Source organism: Acanthochromis polyacanthus, chromosome 9 (assembly GCF_021347895.1).
Source record: "Acanthochromis polyacanthus isolate Apoly-LR-REF ecotype Palm Island chromosome 9, KAUST_Apoly_ChrSc, whole genome shotgun sequence".
Taxonomy (NCBI): domain Eukaryota; kingdom Metazoa; phylum Chordata; class Actinopteri; family Pomacentridae; genus Acanthochromis; species Acanthochromis polyacanthus.
In genome coordinates this window covers 36,999,440-37,019,428 of record NC_067121.1, presented here as the reverse complement: position 1 = coordinate 37,019,428, position 19,989 = coordinate 36,999,440, and positions in this window count along the sequence as shown.

Here is a 19,989-nt window from a genome sequence, read left to right as displayed (position 1 = left end):
GAGATCTACATATGAAGAAAAATGTCAATAATTGATCTGAATTTCTTCCTGGATGCCACATAAATGGTGAATGGATTCACTATGGCCACATTCAAACATCTGTGAAATCAGTGATTAGTACAAGTGTGTGTGTAGTGTGCCCATAATTATACATACAACATGCTTGAAGACAAAAACCATAAGTATCTGCGTTCTTTGCTTGCATGTTCTCACACTGCTCAAATTATATAAATAAAGCACAAGGCCTAAAGAAGACAGTTACCATCACAGCTTTTGACACCATCTTCAGTAAGTAGGATCAGTTTTCCTTACAGAACCTGTAGGAAGCCAAAATAACATTTGTCATGTTCAGGCTCATGTCAAATAATTCATTATTTGCATTATAATACTGATTGATGTCTTTGATATTGTCAAAGTGACAATTAGCAGAGCAATTTCCAGCTGTGCATACCGTTTCTTGTGATGACATTCAGAGTGCAAATTACACACTCATGAGTTCTGGAAGCATGAATTGCAATATCAATGTGAATAATCCAATGAAATGCACAACTAGCACTGAATGCATCCCAGCAACAACTACTGTCTCAGTTAGATAGTGCTTAGGGCTTTCTTTTGGACTCTATTAAGCCCAGAGTGTTACAATGGGGCTCATGCAAAATTCGCACACAGGGAGGTAAGCACAGTCATTAAATGGCTAATTTACCATTTACCATGGGCTGCAGCTCAGGGGTTGTCATTGTTTTTGTTGATGTTTTCAATAGCAAAATTGATTTTGAAAGCTATAACGTGAAAAAGTGGAAGGAAGCAAAGAAAGGAGAGAACCATGTGGAACATTTGGTGGAAATGAATCTGGTGAGTCAAAGTAGTGATTCTAACATCCAACTTTAGATAATAGTGTCAGCACCAGGTCAAAGTTTCAATTGACTAAAAGATTTCAAGACCTACCAGAAGGACTGGGAATAATATAATGTGCAAAGCTAAAATAGTGATCATGGTAAACAGTCCAGCTTCTTAACATTAGCGTGTAAGCATCGTCATTATGAACTTGTTGATTTTTGCATGTGGAGTTCATACTCTCATTTTTTAAATTTGCTACACTGAGTGACAACAATGACACAATGATTATATATTTTTGAAACTAAAAGATTCAAATGCATGTAGCCAGAATACAAAACAGGTCCAAATATATTTGTTTTGCTCAAAAATGCAAAACATATTTAACATTAAATATAAAAATCTTTGTTCAAAAAGGAATTTAGGAACTATTCAGAAACTCCCGGGTCTTACTTATCGTACCCCTTTCTCCCAGTTAGGAATGTGATGCACTGCACTCCTTGCCACTGCTGTTATTTTTGTCCTGAAGAACGAGTAGACAAGCTGTATGCACTACCTTTGTGGACATATGGTCTTGCCAGCTGCTCCTTTGAACTCAGATCTCTGTGCCGGTGGTGGGTAAGTGCCATTTCTTCTATCCCAGCTGCTCAAATGGCATTCGTGGCACAGAAGTTTGACACAACGTAACCACCCTTTAAGAATGCACCGTGTGTTACTTACAGCTTTTTTTTAAAAAACTTCTTCTAAAACCTGTACTGCTCTGGGATTTCAAATGTAATGTGTGTAAAAGATCCTAAGGTATCTTTTGCACTAATGTTGTATGCTATTCTTCTGCATTACGTGTGTATTTCTGCGTGGCTGTTGGTCTCTTTCTGACCATCTGTTAACTGTGCACATTCACCCGCCTCTGTGATTGTGTCTGTTGTTGCGTATCCAGATGTTCCTTTGTCTAAATGTGCATGAAGAAACCAATCAGCCCCCATCAGCGTACTGTGTTAACCAGCAGATGTAACTTCTCAGAATCTTAAAAGAAGCTACAGATGATGTGAGGGAAGATGCTTTCCACTTTCAGTGATTTATCCATAATGTATTTTTATCCTGAGTTACTCTTGGGAACTGCAAGGTAGGATCCAGAAGAAGTTTGGCTCTTGTGACTCCTATTCTTATTTAGCTGTTTTCCTTCACTGATTGTTGTAGTGTCGACAGTAGTTACCACTTTTCTTCTAAGCCTGTTGCCTACAAAATACAGACAGATGACAAAATAAATGACAACCCTGTTTACATGAGTGGAGAAACAAATAACAACACAGCTGCACTGCATGGTACATCACCACAGTTGACATCCAGTCATGGCCTGTGGCATGTTTCAAAATGCTGAGCGCACTCCGGATTATTCAGATTCTTTGTATCAACATGGGAAGAAGAAAAGATCTAAGTCAAAAAGGGGTTCACTGTTGGGACACGGATGGCTGGAGCTTCAGTCACAGAGCGCTTCAGCCGGCTATGTTTCAACGGGAACAGTCAGTAAAGCAACATCTGCAGTTGGAGTTATGGTAAACATCAGTGGCTAGGGTTGGGAATTGTGGCCGACATCGAGCATTGTCGATGTGTAGCGAAATAAAGAGCAACTTGTCTTGATATGACTGAGAATGCCAATGCATGACTTGACCAGACTGTCTGCAAGAACAGTCTGTTGACAGATTCAAAGAGAGGGATATTATACAAGGGTACTGGCGTCACTCAGAAACAAGTGGCGTAACTGCCATTTTGGGGCATAACTGTATTCCAGAAAACCTTCTGTCACTGTCCACAAAAAGTCAAATTTTTGAAGCAATCACAGAAAAAAGGACAGGAAAGCTTTGTGTTGGTACAAGCAGCTAAACTGTCAGCCCATGAACCTTACTCACAGAGCTGGTACTGTCTAGCTTCTATCCATGTCCCAAACTGAAGTCCCACCTGCACTTGAATGCTGGCAGACTGAAAGGAGACTGTGATGAAAAATAATGCAAATGCAAACTTTCTCCTCAGCTGTTTTCTGGGTAAGGCTGAGAACATTTTACCCTTGTTGTTGGGCTGCAGTGGATAAACCCTTATTACAATGATGGATGCACATTTGGCAGTTTAGTGGGGCAAAAACCAGATATGTGGAAAAAATAAAAGGATCAGACGGTCAGATGAGTCATCCTTCCCCATCTGTCACAAGTGGACAACTTCATGTGTGGCGTACACCAATGAAGTGGGAGCAGCTCTATTATATAATGGGGTTGATATTGCTGGCATAGTTTGGTGCCACTTGTTTCCTGAAAGGGAAGAGTCGCTGCAGATCAATACAAAGTGGTCCTGAATGGTCACTTTTGTCCCGTGATGAAACACTTCTTTCCTGATGGGAGTGGTCTCTTCCAGATTGACAATGCCTGCATTCGTAGGGGGTGCAAGGCTCCTGAATGGTGGTTTAGAACATGTTTTGGAGTGCTCTTCACCACCATCAAACAAGAAATTCTCCTACAGAGCACTTGGAGAATCAATGGTAAGTTGCACTGAAGCTATTCTAGTGGAAATCCCAGATCTTCAAAAGAAACTTCAACTAAGTAACTGGCCTTATGTGACCCGAGTTTGCAAACAGAGAAGGCCTCCAGAAACAAAGGCAGCAAGTGTCAAAGATGAGTACACTTCTAAAAGCCAGCTGGCAGTGGATAGAACTAATAAGGTGAATTGGAGCACAGCTCAACAACTCTCTACAAAGGCATAATGCTCCACTAATCAGTGCATCTGAATTCAGTTTTTGGAGAGATAAAACTGAATTTGTACTAACCTGAAAATCAATAGTTCCACTTGACCTGCTCTCTGCTGCAGTCGTGGTCAGCTAACGAGCTGCTGAGCAGAGAGAGAATCAGGCCATGGAGTTAATGGAATTGTCAGATCACACGAGGCCAAAAAAATGGAAGTGGAAAAGTAGCGGAAAATCAGAAGCAGCCAATCAGAGAGCAGGCTCAGGTCACCTGTTTGCCACAAGTTGTAAGGCCTGAATACAGACTCATGGACTTGGTGGTGCGTTCCCACTTAGTCCATGAGGGCTTAGGCCTGGCCAACTGTGAAATCCTCAAGTGCATGAGGGCTGTCTTGCAGACATTTGGCCACTTTATTCACACTCTGTGTAAGTCCAAGTTTCTGCAGACTATGCAGAGGGAATAATGAAACAATTCATAGCATTGTGACAGTAAACATTAGGTTACCAGTGGAAGTCCAGGACTGTAAAATAGGAAATAAAGAAGCATGGAGGTTTAAACTTAAACATCAGCCTTATGATGGCCTGATGGTGAAGACTAAGCATTCATTCCCTTTAGCGCCTTAATTGGCCGTGAAGAAAGTAAAAAGCCTAAAATAAAAAAATGCCAAACCTACAATAGCATGTTCTGTCGTTTATAAAAACTGCTGTTGCATCCCTGTTGAAACCATTTTGTACAGTACAATACTGATTTGGTGCTATTTAAATTAAAGTTCACTGGGCTGCACATAAATCAACACCATGACATTTAACAGGTCTTTTTTGCTTCTAAAGGATTCCGAACATTGACTTGTAATGTGTATATATGTATATTTTTAATACAATAAAGACTTTTTCTTTATTTTTTGTTATTTTACACATTGTAGAATCTGAATACACTGGAACTATGAAATCAGATATGTGGTAAACAAAGAAGTGTAAAGAAGCAAACTGTGTTGTAAATGTTTGGTTCTTCAGAGCAAACACCTTTTGCTTTGATACACACTCTTCATTCTGAACCAGCTTCATTAAATCGTCACCTGGAATTGATCCTCATGACAGACAGTTTTATCAGTGTTTTATGGTGTCGGCGACTGAACTTGAATAAACTTTCAAAGTTCTTGAAATTTTCTGATACGGCTGACCTTCTTGTCTTAAAGTAATGAACTGTCTTTACTTAGTTGATTCTTTTCTGTACTTGTCCTAATATGGATTCAGACTGCAGTCGAATAAAATAATGAATTTGGAGCGTAATAATTTAATATTTGCAAATGATTTCTATTTTAAATCGTTTTTCCAGCTCAGGTAACCTTTATGCTGCACCAGAAAGAAAGGCTTAGTTCCCCTGAGTTACATATTGTATAATACTTTATAGTGACTTCAAGAACTTCTTTTTCTAAGTCAGTGTTAATGTTCCGGGTCTCAGGTGTGAGTCCACAATTATAAATATGTGTGTGCAACCTGTACCAGTTGAAAAAACAGGACAACAAAAACAAAGTATTACAAAAGTGAGGAACAAAATACTGTATTATTTTACTTTATAATCAAAACAACTTGTCAAGTTGTAGAAATTATTCTAAATTTACAGTTTTACAAAGTTGCAATTTGCAGTTGATGTCTTCTTTGTAATTTTTACACTTTTCAAAGTTGTCCTGTGGGCCAGATTGGACCTTCTGGAAGGCCACGTTTGGACTACGGGCCACATGTTTGACATCTCCGCTTTAATGGGTATTTTACAATCTCATTCACATAGAGCAGTAGTTTATGCTCCCTTAGCCGAAGAATGAAATGGTTCTGACTCCAGCTGCAGATGCTTTATGGTGGAAGTTTGCAGGGCTTGTGTGAATACACAAATTGGCATGACAATGAAATGGTTGTACAGTACATGAATTGTGGGCAGAAGGTCAGGGTTACGCATACAAAGTAGGGACGCTAGGCTTTATGAGCAGTTAGATATTTTTCATATGCATATTCTGTCCGAGTTTCAGGCAAAGAGCAAAACCTCTCATCTCATTGCAGAGCTGCAAGGCTGTTAGCTTAGCATAAACACTAGCAGCATCAGGGAAATAGCTACCCTGGATCTGCAAAGTTACCAAATATGCCTCCATCTACTTACATTATAATACATTATACATTCTAATTTGCACTCAAACAAAAATCTAGAAACAACAGGTTGTGGGTTTACAGTGAATTAATACTGTGTTGCTTCCGGGTCTGTGATGAACTGTGTATGATCTTGTATTTCAAAGAAGTGTAGACATTTTCAATATTGAATAAAATTTGGTAAACAGAAAGTTCCCCAGTCTAATCAAATATACTCTTGATTCAGTTTACTTTTTCTGAAGTTCTTCCAGCTTCTTGTGTGAATGTTGTCAAGAGAAATTTCGACACAGCCAGACAGAGAGCACAGTCTGTGACCATCAGCAGCACATCAGTCCGACTTCACCTGCAAGCTCCCTCTTTTCTGAGGGATTTCAGAACTTCTGCAAAAGGTTGAAAACTTTTCAAAAAGCCACTGAAACATGCTGACTCATGCAGTTCTTGTAGATTTTTCTGTGAAAGAATGTACGCTTTGAAGTTCCCAGTTCCATCTCTCACATCAAACGAAGGAGCTCGACTGGGATACGACTGGGAGCTGACCAAAAGTCACTGTTATGTGTTGAGGTGGGGTTTTCTTTCTTTTTTTTGGAGGTACTTGCCTGTTGCAGACTTTGACAGTCTTGGCTGGTCTTACAGCGCATCAGTACTGCATTTTCACTCTCTAGACTGCAGTTCTGTGGATGCTCCCAGTTCATCATAGTAACATGTTTATTTTCTAAAAAGTGGAATGGAAACCAGAGCAGCTGTCCAGTTGTTTATGGGGGAAGCAGCTCTTTACTGGGTGCTGACGAGAATCAGTCTGACTCAACAGATGTAGATTGCCGGTTTGTCAGTTAGGGTTCGTCTGAATATCAGCCTGGTCTGATTATAGGACCCGATATCCAGCATTGTTTTGATTATTGTCATTTTTTCAAATTGATTCCAGACAATATAAATCGACTTCAAATTGAACTTCCGGTCAGCTCTGTCAGACTGGTGACACATGACAAGTAATAGTCTATCAACACTTAAAGACCCACCGAGGAAGATTTTTATGCTTGCATCTTCGTTATTTACACTTATTAATGCCCCCATTTTCGATTCATGAATCATTTTGGTTTTGTAAATATTTGTATTTTATAAATTTTTTGGCGACTCGTCTAGAATTTCCTGTGAGAGACGGAGCAATTTACAGCAAATACGGTGTGCGTGCGCTGACGGAGCGTAGCTAGTTATTTTTAGCAGTAGCAGAGCGGAGCGTTGGTTGAGAAGACGGCACACATGGAGCGCAAACGTAAGCGAACGGAGGAAAGTCCGCAAGCAAAAAGGTTGTCAGATCGACAATGAAGCAAAAGAAAAGTTCATCTTGGACAGGCATTTCAGAGGTGGAGAGAATTCCGGGAGCAAAAAGGAATCAAAACAGATGCCGAGCTGGCTGTGCTTCTCCAAGACAGGTACGTAACTTTAGCTCTTTGTAAGTTTGATATAATTCTTTTGTCTTTTGTGTGTGTTGCTTGCGATGTGTGGTTAGTAGACTATGGGATTAGTTTGACTGTGACTGGTTTAGTTGACTAACTTTGTGGCAAAAACACTGTGTGGGTACGATGGTTTGCGACAGTGCACGCCAAGGCTCATGGGAAATGTAGCGTTGCCGAAGCAACGCTACATTTCTGCTAAAATCTTCCTCGGTGGGTCTTTAACTAAAAGTTTCTTTTGAAAAACTAGATGTACAACATAAATGAAAAAAGGCATTTCTACAAAGTTAGGTGTTGCAACTTGTGTTATTTTAAATTTTTGAGAGCAGGATTTACATTTTTATTGCAAGTGGGTATTGGTTCCAAGTATTGGTCACTGGTATTGTTATCAGCCGGCCAAAACATTCACATTTCCTTCTACATGGCTTTGTTTCCAAAATCCCCTTTGCTACCAGAAACAGCAACTTCCAAGCGAATTACTAGTGACAGTACTCACATGTCTGCGTGCCAATGTTCCACCATAACAATTCCCCTGTCGTTATTTTACACGGAAGTGACTGCTGCATCATGAGGTTTTCATCACCTAAGATGACTGAGATTGATTTCAAGTAGTGGTGGGACGCCATTAAAAATGTATCTAATTAAGTCAAGGCTTTGTAATTAATTAATCGTGATCAGTTGTATTTTAATCAATAATTCCAGTATTTGACACAATAAGTAAAGTTTTCCAGTTCAAATAGATTTGGTTGATGACTGAATCTATGAAGATATTCATTGATTCAAAAGAACTAAAATGTTTATGTTTCATCTATTAATTGCATTTTTTCTTCTGCACAGATAAATACAGATGTCTGAGGCCATGGGTCTCTGCCGGAAACTGGTGGATTGCTCCCTTTGGGTTAGAGGCGTTCAAGTATCTCTTGATCTAGTTCAAGAGTGATGGCAAAATGGAGTGTGAGACAGACATGCGGATTGGTGCGGCGGCAGCAGTAATGGGGGGATTGTGGTGAAGAGGGAGCTGATCGGCAGAGCGAAGCTCTCAATGTACCAGTCCATTTGTGTTCCAGCCCTCGTCTATGGCCCGTTTGCGTGTACCAGGATTGTAGTAGCTAACGTTAGCTCTAATGTCTGTCCTCGCAGCAACATGTTTTACATTGAGGTGATGCTGTAGGCTTGAAGTGCTGCAGTGATAAGAAAATTCTTTGTTGCACAATTTGCACACAACCACACCTTTCCAAGCTGCCATCACGAAGTTTTGTTGTTTTTTTTAAATTTAAAACGTTATTTTTCTGTAATGGACAAATATATAGTCCTAATAAAATCAAAGCTCTAGTTTAAATAAATACAAACAAGCCAGAGTGTTTCTTTCCTCATTTCTTTCCTAGAACGATAATGAGGTGTAGTCAGACCATTCTATAACACTGATACACGCCTGTGGCAAGAATTTACAAGGACCGCAAACAGTCACATCTTTTGTAATATCACTGTGATCATATTCAATTAAACCATTACTCAAAGCTCTTACAGAGTAATTCAAACAGGTGTGTTTACTGAGAGTTCTCAATCCGGCTAACGTATCATGGTACAGCCCAACTTTAGCTAGCCTGAGGGCACAACAATGTATGTTTGTCTCTTTTCACTCTCCCCATCTCTTTGTCTTCTGCCTCCTCTTTCACAGCTGCTCATCCTGCTGTTCAGGCAGCACAGCTTGAATCCGCCGCTTCCTCTCCTTTCCTCTTTCTTCCTCTAAGCCTGGGAAGGATCGATAAGCCAGCGCACACGCAGCTTGATGATCCAGCCTGAGAAGCGTCTTTCGGGAAACTTTAAGGGGTTGCTGGCATGCTGCCGTGTACCTGTCATCCCATAATTCCAGGAACCGGCGGGGAATTAAGGAGACATGGTGGGGGAAAGGTATACAGCCACATCTCAATTCAGGGGTTTCTTTGAAATTCAGACCCTTATTTTTTTTTCAGCTCGGGGAGATAGCCAAGCTAGTTCAGGAGAGAGAATGAGAAGGATAAATCATTACCAAATGAATTACAGCGGTTATATCTACTGAGCCCTGTGCTGTCACACTCTGCCAAACACAGTAAAACACCACTGACTCAATAATGAAGATGCATTTTTGCAGCAGCAGCTGGCCCACAGGCAAGTCTGTTGATATTGTTTTCTCATATGCTTTTGATATTCTCCTCACTACCCACTCTTCACCAAACTCTGATCAGTTACAGAAACAAAGGCGTAGTTTTAGTTTAGAGGGAGTTGGCAATCTTCTCCGAAAAAAATTTGAAGCTTCAACTAAATTCCTGCATTTTGGGGATTTTTTAAAAAATACAGTAATGTGTTCCTTTTCTGCATCTATTAATAACAGAAATCTCCTAATTTATGTTACAAAACCCACCAAAAAACAGAAAATCCAGGCCTCAGGTGATAATTCAAAATGTGATGAAATATAATGCAATGAAATTCTCAGGAATTTTATACTGATTTCCAATGCTAAAAACTGCTGGGGATCAACTTTTCTCATTCAGTATTATCCCTACTGATTCAGCATATATTTAGGACTTTTTTGTTTCTTTTGTTTGGGGCAGTAATCTCCTTACATGTACATCTGGCACCTTTTTGCATCAATAATACATTAAATCGTTTTTATTGTTTCATTTATCAACTCTTGGACTTCAATAGCCTGTGAATGTTTTAGGAAATTTCTATTAATGTTCAAAACTTTCTTCACAGCTAGGTAAAATCACACAAATCTGTGTTTGACATGTTGTAGAGTAAAAGTTATATGGATTTTCAAAATAAAAGGCTTAGGGCTCTTTTTCTTTGTTTACTGGAGATAACAAATGCACATGTTCTAAATTGTGGAAGGGACATATCTCCTGTGTCTCTCTCCTAAAGTCTACATCCAGGCAAATTCAGAGCAATGTGCCTGACAAAAACGCAAAACAAAAATAATTTGATCCACAGTCTGTGAGTGTGATTTTAATAATAAAAGTCTGCAACATGAAAACAGCAATCCAACTGTTTTATCATGTCCTTTTCTGTTATGCAAACTGGCTGAGATTTACAATTTGAAATTCTTGTGCAATAACCAGCAAGCATACAAACCACCCAGAGAATGGCTTTTAAAACTAAGGTATAGCACTGAAGAAGCATTAGCATACATGTGTAACTACTTGTGATGTCCTGCGAGTTCACCTGTGAGTTACCAGCTGTGCCTGGTGTGCGGAGGACACGGGGTACTTTGGAACTCAATGGTGAGTTGGACTTTGCTGCTGTGTTCACTGCTGTTGGTTCATAAGTAAACCAGCATGAGGCAGGAGGGGTTCAGTGGGAATCCTATATATTGAAGTCAGTTTAACACCGAATACTGAAGCAAGAAATCAGTTTGCTTCCAGTTTTCAGAGGCAGTTGATGACTGCCTCTGGTCGAGCAAATCTCCATTTTTTTCCATATAATGAGGAGGACATGATCCTCCATCCATTGAGGCAAACACACACTTGTACTCTCATAGACAAAGCTGAGTGAAGCTGACCAGCTGCAGTGTGCATTAGTGGATATATGGCTTTGGTGTGTGTGCGCACAGCGGGGGTTTTAGCCAGTGGAAAAAGAATAAAGTGCTGCTCAGTTGGTGGCTTCCACCAGGCTACCTGTCCATCATTCACTCCGCTTGTTTTCACATATAGTAAATGCTCTGTAGTTCCTCATAAATTGTGCTAGAGAATACAGGTTGCCAGCAGGAAATCCTAATGGAGTCACTCTTACATCCTTCTGTTAAAGCAGCAGAATGAACAACTGCATGTATTGTAGTGTTGTGTAGAGATGTTGTGAATGAACAATGAATAAAATTGCCACCTCTTTGCCTGAGATCCTTTAACATACAGTACATCCAGAAACACACACAAAACTGGTCCACAGTCTGATAAAAAGCTGATACAGATAACTTGGTGTGAGATGCTGTAATTCTGTACTGATGTGACAGAGTGATACACATGGATTAGAATTAAAAACAAAATGCCATTAGCACTTTGACCAATTTATAAGGAGCATGTATTTGTCAACAAAATGCTGCTGAGTGGATATGGCTACTAAATTTCTCCAAATTTCCTTTTAATAGTAGCGCATTGGCCTGTGTTCTGGTAAATATTGACCTGTTGCTGAATTTACAGGAAACTGGATCTTTATTACCAGAATTAGAGTTATAGTGTAAATTGAGAAATATCGTGAATTTGCCCTAAATTTTCTCAACATGCTCTGAACATTTACAAAGATTCACTCATCTACAGAAAGTATCAACCAAATAAGATTTTTTCGTGCCTTGCTGGGTATCATCAGTCACATGGGTGTGAGGTTTAAATGAGCAGTGAATAATCTGATCTGATGTCGAGCACAAAGTGTTCCAATCTGAACCTTTTCTGAATCTGTAGCGTCAGTAAAACTGCCAGTTTTGTGTGTAGCAGGCCATTTATGTCTGGACATTTACTTCCTGTAGCTCTGCAACAGAAAGGTGTACAATTTTCTTTTTGATGTGGCCTTTTACGCTGAAGTTGGGCAGTCCACCGCTGTGTCCCCGCTAGACTGGTACATTATGGACAATAAATCAGTACTCATCACAGAAAGACCCATTTCGTCCAAGAATACCAATAGGCCAACTGAGTTTGTCAGAGTTAGTTTAAAACACCACAATAGTTACAGTAATCACAGTTCTTTTGACTTTCACCAGACTGCCACCAGAAAGTTCTTCCAAGATGTTTGGAAATAAGCTTGTCTAAACCTTTGGTGTAAAACAGAATTACTTGTATGGTTAGCAGGTGAAGTGCAGTGACAGCGCTAATGGCGAACACTAACAAAGGCAGGTTGCAACAGCTTCTCTTAGCCAGCGACAGTACCTTGCTCAGTTTGGTTTCTGACATGCTCACATTGTTTTTATAGGAAGTAAATCCAGCAAAATAACTCATTATAAACCATGTCTCTTTGATAAAATATCTATGATTTGACAGAACAGGGTCAAATAAAAGATGCATGTCAAAGTCCAGGAAGTGAATATAATGCAAAAACCTCCTAAGAATTCATTTTTTCCCAATTAGAGAATCTGCTGTAGCAGTGATTCTGTTTCCATTTTCAGCATATTATTCTTTTTCGTTTGTTTGAAAGGCCAGTTTGACTGGGGATTTACAAGCAAATGAGCCTAAATTAACAAAACTTGCATTGACTCATGACTGACTGACTAAACTGACTCAGCTGTCTCACAACTAGCTAATTTATAGGTGCATTACGGCCATAGTTTAGTGTTATTTCATCAGGAAAAATAACGAATTGGTTATCAGTTAAGACTACTTCTTGACACGAGATTTCCTGAGCATGAAGAGTTCAAGAGAACATGTCTGTTCTAAAAGACAGCTGGGAATGAGACACTCACATCCTCCTTTGAAATGCCACCAGTGTTTCGGTGTCATTTTTTCCCCAACTGGTTACATTTTGTCGATTTCTGTCATGCACTTTCCTAAACTGTGAAGAATCAACAGAGAATGAGGCCTTGTGGTGCCTTTCGACTTTTCCTCTGTGTCTGTCCCAGATGATCCTGAGGCAGCTGGTGGACGCAGCCATCGACATGCTCTGAAAGGGCAACTTTCACAAGGCACAAAGCCACAAAGCGTCCTGGTGGAATTCAACTCTGGTGAACCGACTCATTGACTTTGGCTGTGGCAGCTTCTCCACTGAGAACACTTTTGACACCCTCCATGGTTTGATATCTGGCTTCTGCTCTTCACTCATTTGTTAAACTCTCAGTAAAGGACTTTCATGTGTGAACAAAGCTCTTCCTCATCTTTTTTCTTTCTTTTACATACATCTCTTTGTGCATCTCCTTCCATTTGTCTGCTGCTTTGTATAACTGCACACGCCTCCAGAGTGGATTAAATGTGGTGTACTGGGCCTCTGCCACCAATGTCTGCAGCTGGGATACTCTTTTATTCACTACTTAAAGGACATAAGCAGTTCATGCCACAGCGACAACAAGATTTAGATCAACCATTTGTTGTCCGCAGGTGTTTCCTAGCTTCTATTTGACACCATATTCAACAGCATAATGCAGTTTCTGTAATTCAGTTTTATATGTGCCATTCCATGTTTTTCAGTGACCCTTATGGAAAAGGGCAACAGACTAAACTTTAACTCATGTTCGCATTTTGACAGTACCTGGATTACATTCATTATAGTTCTAATCTGACTTCTAATCTGATTGGTCGTCGTTGCAGTCAAGTCGTACTTTTGCATACAGTTTAGTTTGAAATTGAAGCACAAAGGGAATGAGACAAAATTCAACATACATGAAAGCCATGCAAACTCTGTCGTTCACCCTCACTGTCATGTTATGGAGCCTGCCGCTGCGACAGAAAGCTATCATGGTCATGAATGAATGAATGAATGAATGAATGAATGGTTTATTTCGGTTACAAAAATTACAACAAACAAATGTTTTTTTCCTTTCCCGCCTTTTCTTCTCTTACTCTTTCCTCATCCCCTACTCCTCTCAAAAAAAAGATGAAAAAGAAAAGCAACAAACAAAAAAAACCCAAAACCTCCAGAAAAAAAAAAAAATGTATATACAATAAGAATTTTTTACACGTTCTGTAACTGAAAGAGGAATAGGCAGAAGCCGAAGCTTATTTTGCCTATCCTATACAATCCCTAGAATCACCGAGCATTACAGTAATACATGAAATAGAAGACACAAAGGATTAAAAAAAACAAGATTTTACTCTACTTTAGCCTTCTTAGAATTTTCACATATCAGTCTCTTACATTGTACTCTTTTATTACTCTTTTATTATTTTACCCACCCAATGCTGCTTTTACTTGCACTTGCACACCATGAGTGCATTTACTTTGACTTGTAGATCCGTGCTTCATTGAATCCACAGAGGCGTTCAGAGTGATTTCAGCAGTGGCTATGACACTCTGGGTCCATCACTTAGAAATCCCACTGAGTGAAAAACACTCATGTTGTTTTCAAAGTTGGCCTATCCTCTGGCTGAATTATATCTTAATATTGTGGTCAGTGAGTGCATGCAGCTTTGTAGGGGTTTGTTTTCACAAATGTTCTCTTCCAAGGCAACAGCAGATGAAAAGAGAGTTGTCAAGAAAGTTTGGCATGAAGTCATCAAAAGAGAGCGTCATCTCAGTATTTACACTGAGGTTCTGGCTATACTGAAGGGAGACATCAGGAGGCTAGAGGTATGTCTTTAGAATTAAATACAATCCACAACTGAGATTCTCCCACTTAATGTGATTCTTATAAAGCTTGTATAGTTAGAAATGGAGGTGATCTCCAAACCCAGACCAAGGTGAGTACTTTAAGTCATCAGTCACTGGGAAAAGCAATACCAAATTGCTCTATCTTTGATAAGATGTGATAGACTGCATGGTGGAAATTCACAACTATCTCTCAGTCAGAATTACATCTTCCTCAGAGTCGAATGACGAGCAGCTTCCTTGCATACTGTTGTGAAGCCAGAACCCAGGATTCTGGCAGCTCTTGAATTGAACACAGACAAATTGCTGCCTGCAAGAGAGGTGTACGTGGGTCGAGAGGCAGACAGATTCAGACAGCCTATCCACAACAACTTGTGAGTGGCTAAAAGACATATAGTAATATAGTACATGACAATAGGTTTCACAAACCTTTCTCTCTTATGACAAGTTGTCATAGCTAGGCTCACAGTCCCAAGTGCAGACACCAAGAGCAGGAGGCAGATGGATAGTAAAACAGAGAGCTTATTCCATAGGAGCAGCAGAATGTGGACTCTGGCTGGATGAGACTCTGGGAATCTGAGAGCCAGGCTTGGGCCGAGTCCTCGGCTGGGACCTTGGGTTGGGGCAGAGACTTGAGATGATAGCTGGGAGCCTGGGTGGAACAGTGTGGTGAGAAATCCTGAGCAGGGCATGGCAAAGAGAAGCTGGGAGACAAGCTGAGCCGATGAGGGACATATTTGGCAGGAGGTCTGGGGAAGCAGCTTAACCATCTGTAGAATGCATGAGTGGAGCCCACATTCTCGCAGAGCAGAGAGGTCATACACAGCAATAGAAGCAGGCTTCTAATGCAGCTTGTGAACCTGTTTACACTCCTGCAACTGAGCACAAAGACACACAAAGAGGAAGAAAAAAACTTCCTGCAGGCAACAAGGAGTGGAGGAGGAAACAGGCAATGGCAGGAGTAGTAAAAATGGTGGCAATATATGATTGAGATGATTTAGAAGATCTTCAGAAAGAAGGTAAAGCATCTGTTGGAAATTACAAAGGCAGAGAACAATAACTTTAAATTCAGAAACCAAAGCAATTCTTTCTACTACCAGTGAAATAGAGACACAACTCTGCCTGAATGCCGTCTTCATTTCAACTGTGTAATCTCTTCATGGACCAGGTATTTCAGGAAAACACTGCACGTGGAAAATACATCTAAAAAAGTCATCATAGGAAGCATGACCCTGCAGCGCCTGTCTGCTGTTGACTCACATGCAAGGGGAATTCTGACACATGAGATGTTAGGCTGAGAAAAATAATTGAGATGTTGGGCCAGTTTCTACCCGGTGATGTGGATGCTCATCGAGAGGCTCTGGTATTTTCCGCTGACCAAAGCCTGTCAACTTTCAAAGAAGGAGAGACCACCGTGAGATGGTGGGCTACTGTGTTTGACATTGAAATATATCTGGATCCCATCCAAGCCGTGAAAGGCTGCATTGTGAATGTTTCACTGGTGGAAGCCTCTTTCAACGTCGTGTCTATTTTCAAACTCCGTGCTAACTGTGAAACACACACGTTGCTGAAACAGAAGCAGATAGAAAATATTCAAAGAAAAAGACCAGAGGACAAGAAGATACGCCACAGCATGACATCAGTGGGCGCCAAGGACAAAGCTGCGAGACAGGAAGCAGCACTGAAGGAGAAAAAGCTCAGGAGTTTAACGACCAGCCATGTGCTTCTGAAGCAGGATGAGTCATGGCTGAGCAGGAACAGCTGGCAAGAAGGTATACCACGGAACAGTACAAACTTGCATGTGGAATGCTTGCATAAGTGAAAAGAAATTGTTGATTTTTATTCACCCTCTTCTGCTTTGACAACAACACGGTGGTTAAACTGACAGAAATTTAACAATACTTCTTTTTATAACAAGATGTTTTCTACATATCTTATATAGTCTTACTATATTCTAATGCCAAAATGCTCCAGTAGGTTTCAGTTCACTCGAGTTTTCTTCTGGAAGGAGAATACCACTGGATGTACCTAAGCGTAACCTTTGTCACCTTTTCAACCGCTCAAATTGAAATTTTCAGTCAACCATCAAACTGAAACGGATGAGTGGCATTGACTTGGTATTGACCACATACATGAGCGTGTTTATTCTGTAGACCTAAGTTGTATACTTCCATGGAAGCAGCATTCAGATGACATTCATCAGTTGATCTTGTTCAACACAAATTGCAGTGATTGTTTACCTGTTTTATGGCTGCGTCCCAAGTTCAAGCAGAGCACTGCTCATTATGTAGCAATATGACAGTGAAAACATGGACGTAGAACTAAGCAAGCGGAGAACTACGCTCTCCAAGTGCTTTTCTTGTTGGTCATGTGAACCATTTCATACTCAAGGATGGAAAATTGTATCACACTGACCCAAGAAACTCATTCATGGCGGAAGCTGCCATAAACCATGACCCACCAGGAGCAATTAGGGGGTCGGTGTCTTCCTCAGGGACACCTCGACTTGAGCTCTTTGGGCCAAGGATCGAACTGGCAACCCTCTGGTTACAAGACGGCCACTCTACCCTCTGAGCCATTCCGCCCCCCTACCAACTGCACTTCAACTGCACTGAACATTTAGGCACTTTAAGATTCAGAAATCCAAACATTCTTGACCTTACAAGAAGCTCTTTGGAACATTGTCACATCGTGGTGGGACAGCATGGCTTCTTAGGTCTGAAAAAAATAGTGGTGTCCATACAGCTTGAATGCTGTTGTCATTAAAACGAGAGACAAACAGATATTCTCAATTTCACAGATTCCACTTTGTAGAAAAACTGTTAAGCTAATGTTGTCATTTGTAGCTAAAAATACATTACATTGAAAACACATGCAAAGTCCAAGCATATTCATGAGTTATCTAAGATGAGCCCTACTATATAGGACCATATTATATATTTTTTGTCCCTTTCAAGCATAGTTAGTTTATTGATTCTGCACAAACCTATCTGCTTACAAATACAGCATGATGTTGGTAAATTAAACATGCACTAAGATGTATTTTTTAAGCAGTGAAGTGTTAATTTGTGAAGAATTAAATCTCCTGAACAGTGAAAGGCGACGAACCATACAGTGAATTAAAATAGGATCTGAAAGTTTGTAAGAATAAAACACACCTATTTATGGCAAACACTGCGCAATACACGTTAAATATCCTCATCTCGTTCATGTGGTAAATATTTATATGGTGTTTATGAATGTTGGTCGGGGAAACTCAAGGTAAAGCATATTTCCTGTAAAAACTGAGAAGAATGTCGAATCCAGTCGGACTTTAAAAGCTGCAATTCCGCACAATTACACGCTGCCATAAACGGGTGACATTAGCTATTAGTGAGGCGTACTGTGCAATTTATTACTTACAGCATGATGTCTTTCTTCTCAGCCTTTGCTTTTTTGCACTAACTTCATTTTGTTTCCTGTAAATAAACATGCAGGGAAAAGTTAAAATTTCCCCTCTGGGTGCTGTATTCACACACCAGCTTTATACAAAATGATTATTTTGAGACATTAGTACAATCACCACACACAACATAGCAAACATTCAATGCAAAGAGTACGAAAGGTTTAAAGATCACTGTGCAGCAGCGCAATGGCTAGTTGGACACATGTCGGCATGCACAGCAGCAGGCAGGTACAAAGTCTGTACTGACAGTCATCTATTTCTTTCAGACCTCTGTGAGTAAACTGGGGGCCAATTTACTGTCCATTTGCCGTGAACTGTTATTTTTCTCTCGCACACAAGAAAGCTTTCATTTTCTTATATCTCTCTCTGACACACATGCAGTGCAGTCCACACACCACTTGTGCGTATAACTGATAGTGACCTTGACACGTCCAACAAGCTTTCACTGTTCATTTTGATTAGTCTCTTCCAACTCGCCATGAGCCTTCACCCACAGCAGCCTTCCTCACCACCCGAGGCCAATAAAATGTTTTGAAGGCAGACTGGAGACTCTCCTTCCTGCCTTCTCTGTACGTTCCACTCTATTCTTTGCCATGTCGGATGCACACAGCAGTGCAGCGTAAAAAGCACCCAGTATATATGGGTTGATTTTTATTTTTTTCTGTTGGTTTTTCAGCCCCCACAAAAGATTTTTAAAAATGGGAAGGCAAAGTTTGTGCAATTCCACTTCAGCCATGTCATTCCTATTCTCTGCCAGGAGGGAGTTGCCACACTGACAATGCAATGAAGGAGATCTCATAGCTACTAAGAGGAAGGGCATAGAAGAAGTTACCAGACAACCTGCTCTACCATCTGAGTCACAGCATGGCAGTGGAAGCTTAGACTGTGATGATGGATAATCTGACCAAAGGGGAGAGAGTAGATGGTAAAAATGGGCGAGTGCACGCTCAGAGCTCTGGGGCATGCCCTCACTGACTGGGCTGAGTTGGAACTAGAGTAAGAAATGGCAATGAATTATTTCCTGTGAGTGATAAGACTGGAGGCAAACTGCATCCGTGAGGCCAAGGGATTCAGATAAGCGGTTGAGAGGGATGGTGTGGGAAACTGTGTCAAAGGCTGCAGAGAATGAGGATAGTGATGCAGCAATGAGGACATCATTGGAGATTTTGATAAGAGCGGTCTCTGTGCTGTGGTGTGAAGCGAGACTGAAAGGGTTCAAAGAACTCGTCACTGGACATCTGCTAATGGAGTTGGGCAGTAATAGGTCTTTTCAGGAGGGTAGCTGATGAGGTGATCAGGGTCCAGTCTTGGCTGTTTAAAGGATAGGGCTGACTTAAGTCATTTTACAGCTGAGGGGTACCAACAGCAATTGTATCTAAGAGTTGATAATGTCCACCGTGATGGGGCACAGGAAGTGGACATCTTAGAGGTAAAATCAAACTGAACAGGGATTTAGCTCAACTACATAGAAGCCTGTTTTGGACAAGAAAACCCAAAAATGTCAAGGTTAGGCTAATTCATTAAAAAATGAAAATGAAGATATTTTTTTGTATGCTTGTTTCTACATTGTAGAGCAATACTGAAGACATCGATACTTATAAATAATACATAGTCAAGAGAAAAGGCATAAACAAACAGAAATGTACTAAGTAGGTCACAAGAAAATGCTATGTGGTGATAGCAATACCATATGATGTAACTGTTACATTAAAGACTCACTGTGGGCTACAAAACAGCGCATTAAGATATCAAAGCACACTCCTGTGGAACAGTATCACACTGCTGAGGGAATCACACCAACCCATTATGTCTGAACTGACTGTAATCTCCATACAGACAGGTAGATTAACCTGTTTCTGTAAGTAATTATCAATTAAAAATATAAAACCACCTCCCACACTGAGGCCTGAATTCATGAATGCAGTTATACAACCAGTCCTTCAAGCTTTTATGTCTGACTGCACTCTTCAGAGTTTTGACACTGAGCTGAATAAGAGCTCAGCAGTCACAACAAAGATCCTCAAAAGCAGCAGAAAAGACACGCTGAACATGGATCTAGTGTAGTGGTCGCATCTGGAGGTTCCCACTGAGCATTTTTAGCATTCAGCAAGACTCAGCATGCGCATGTTTGGTCG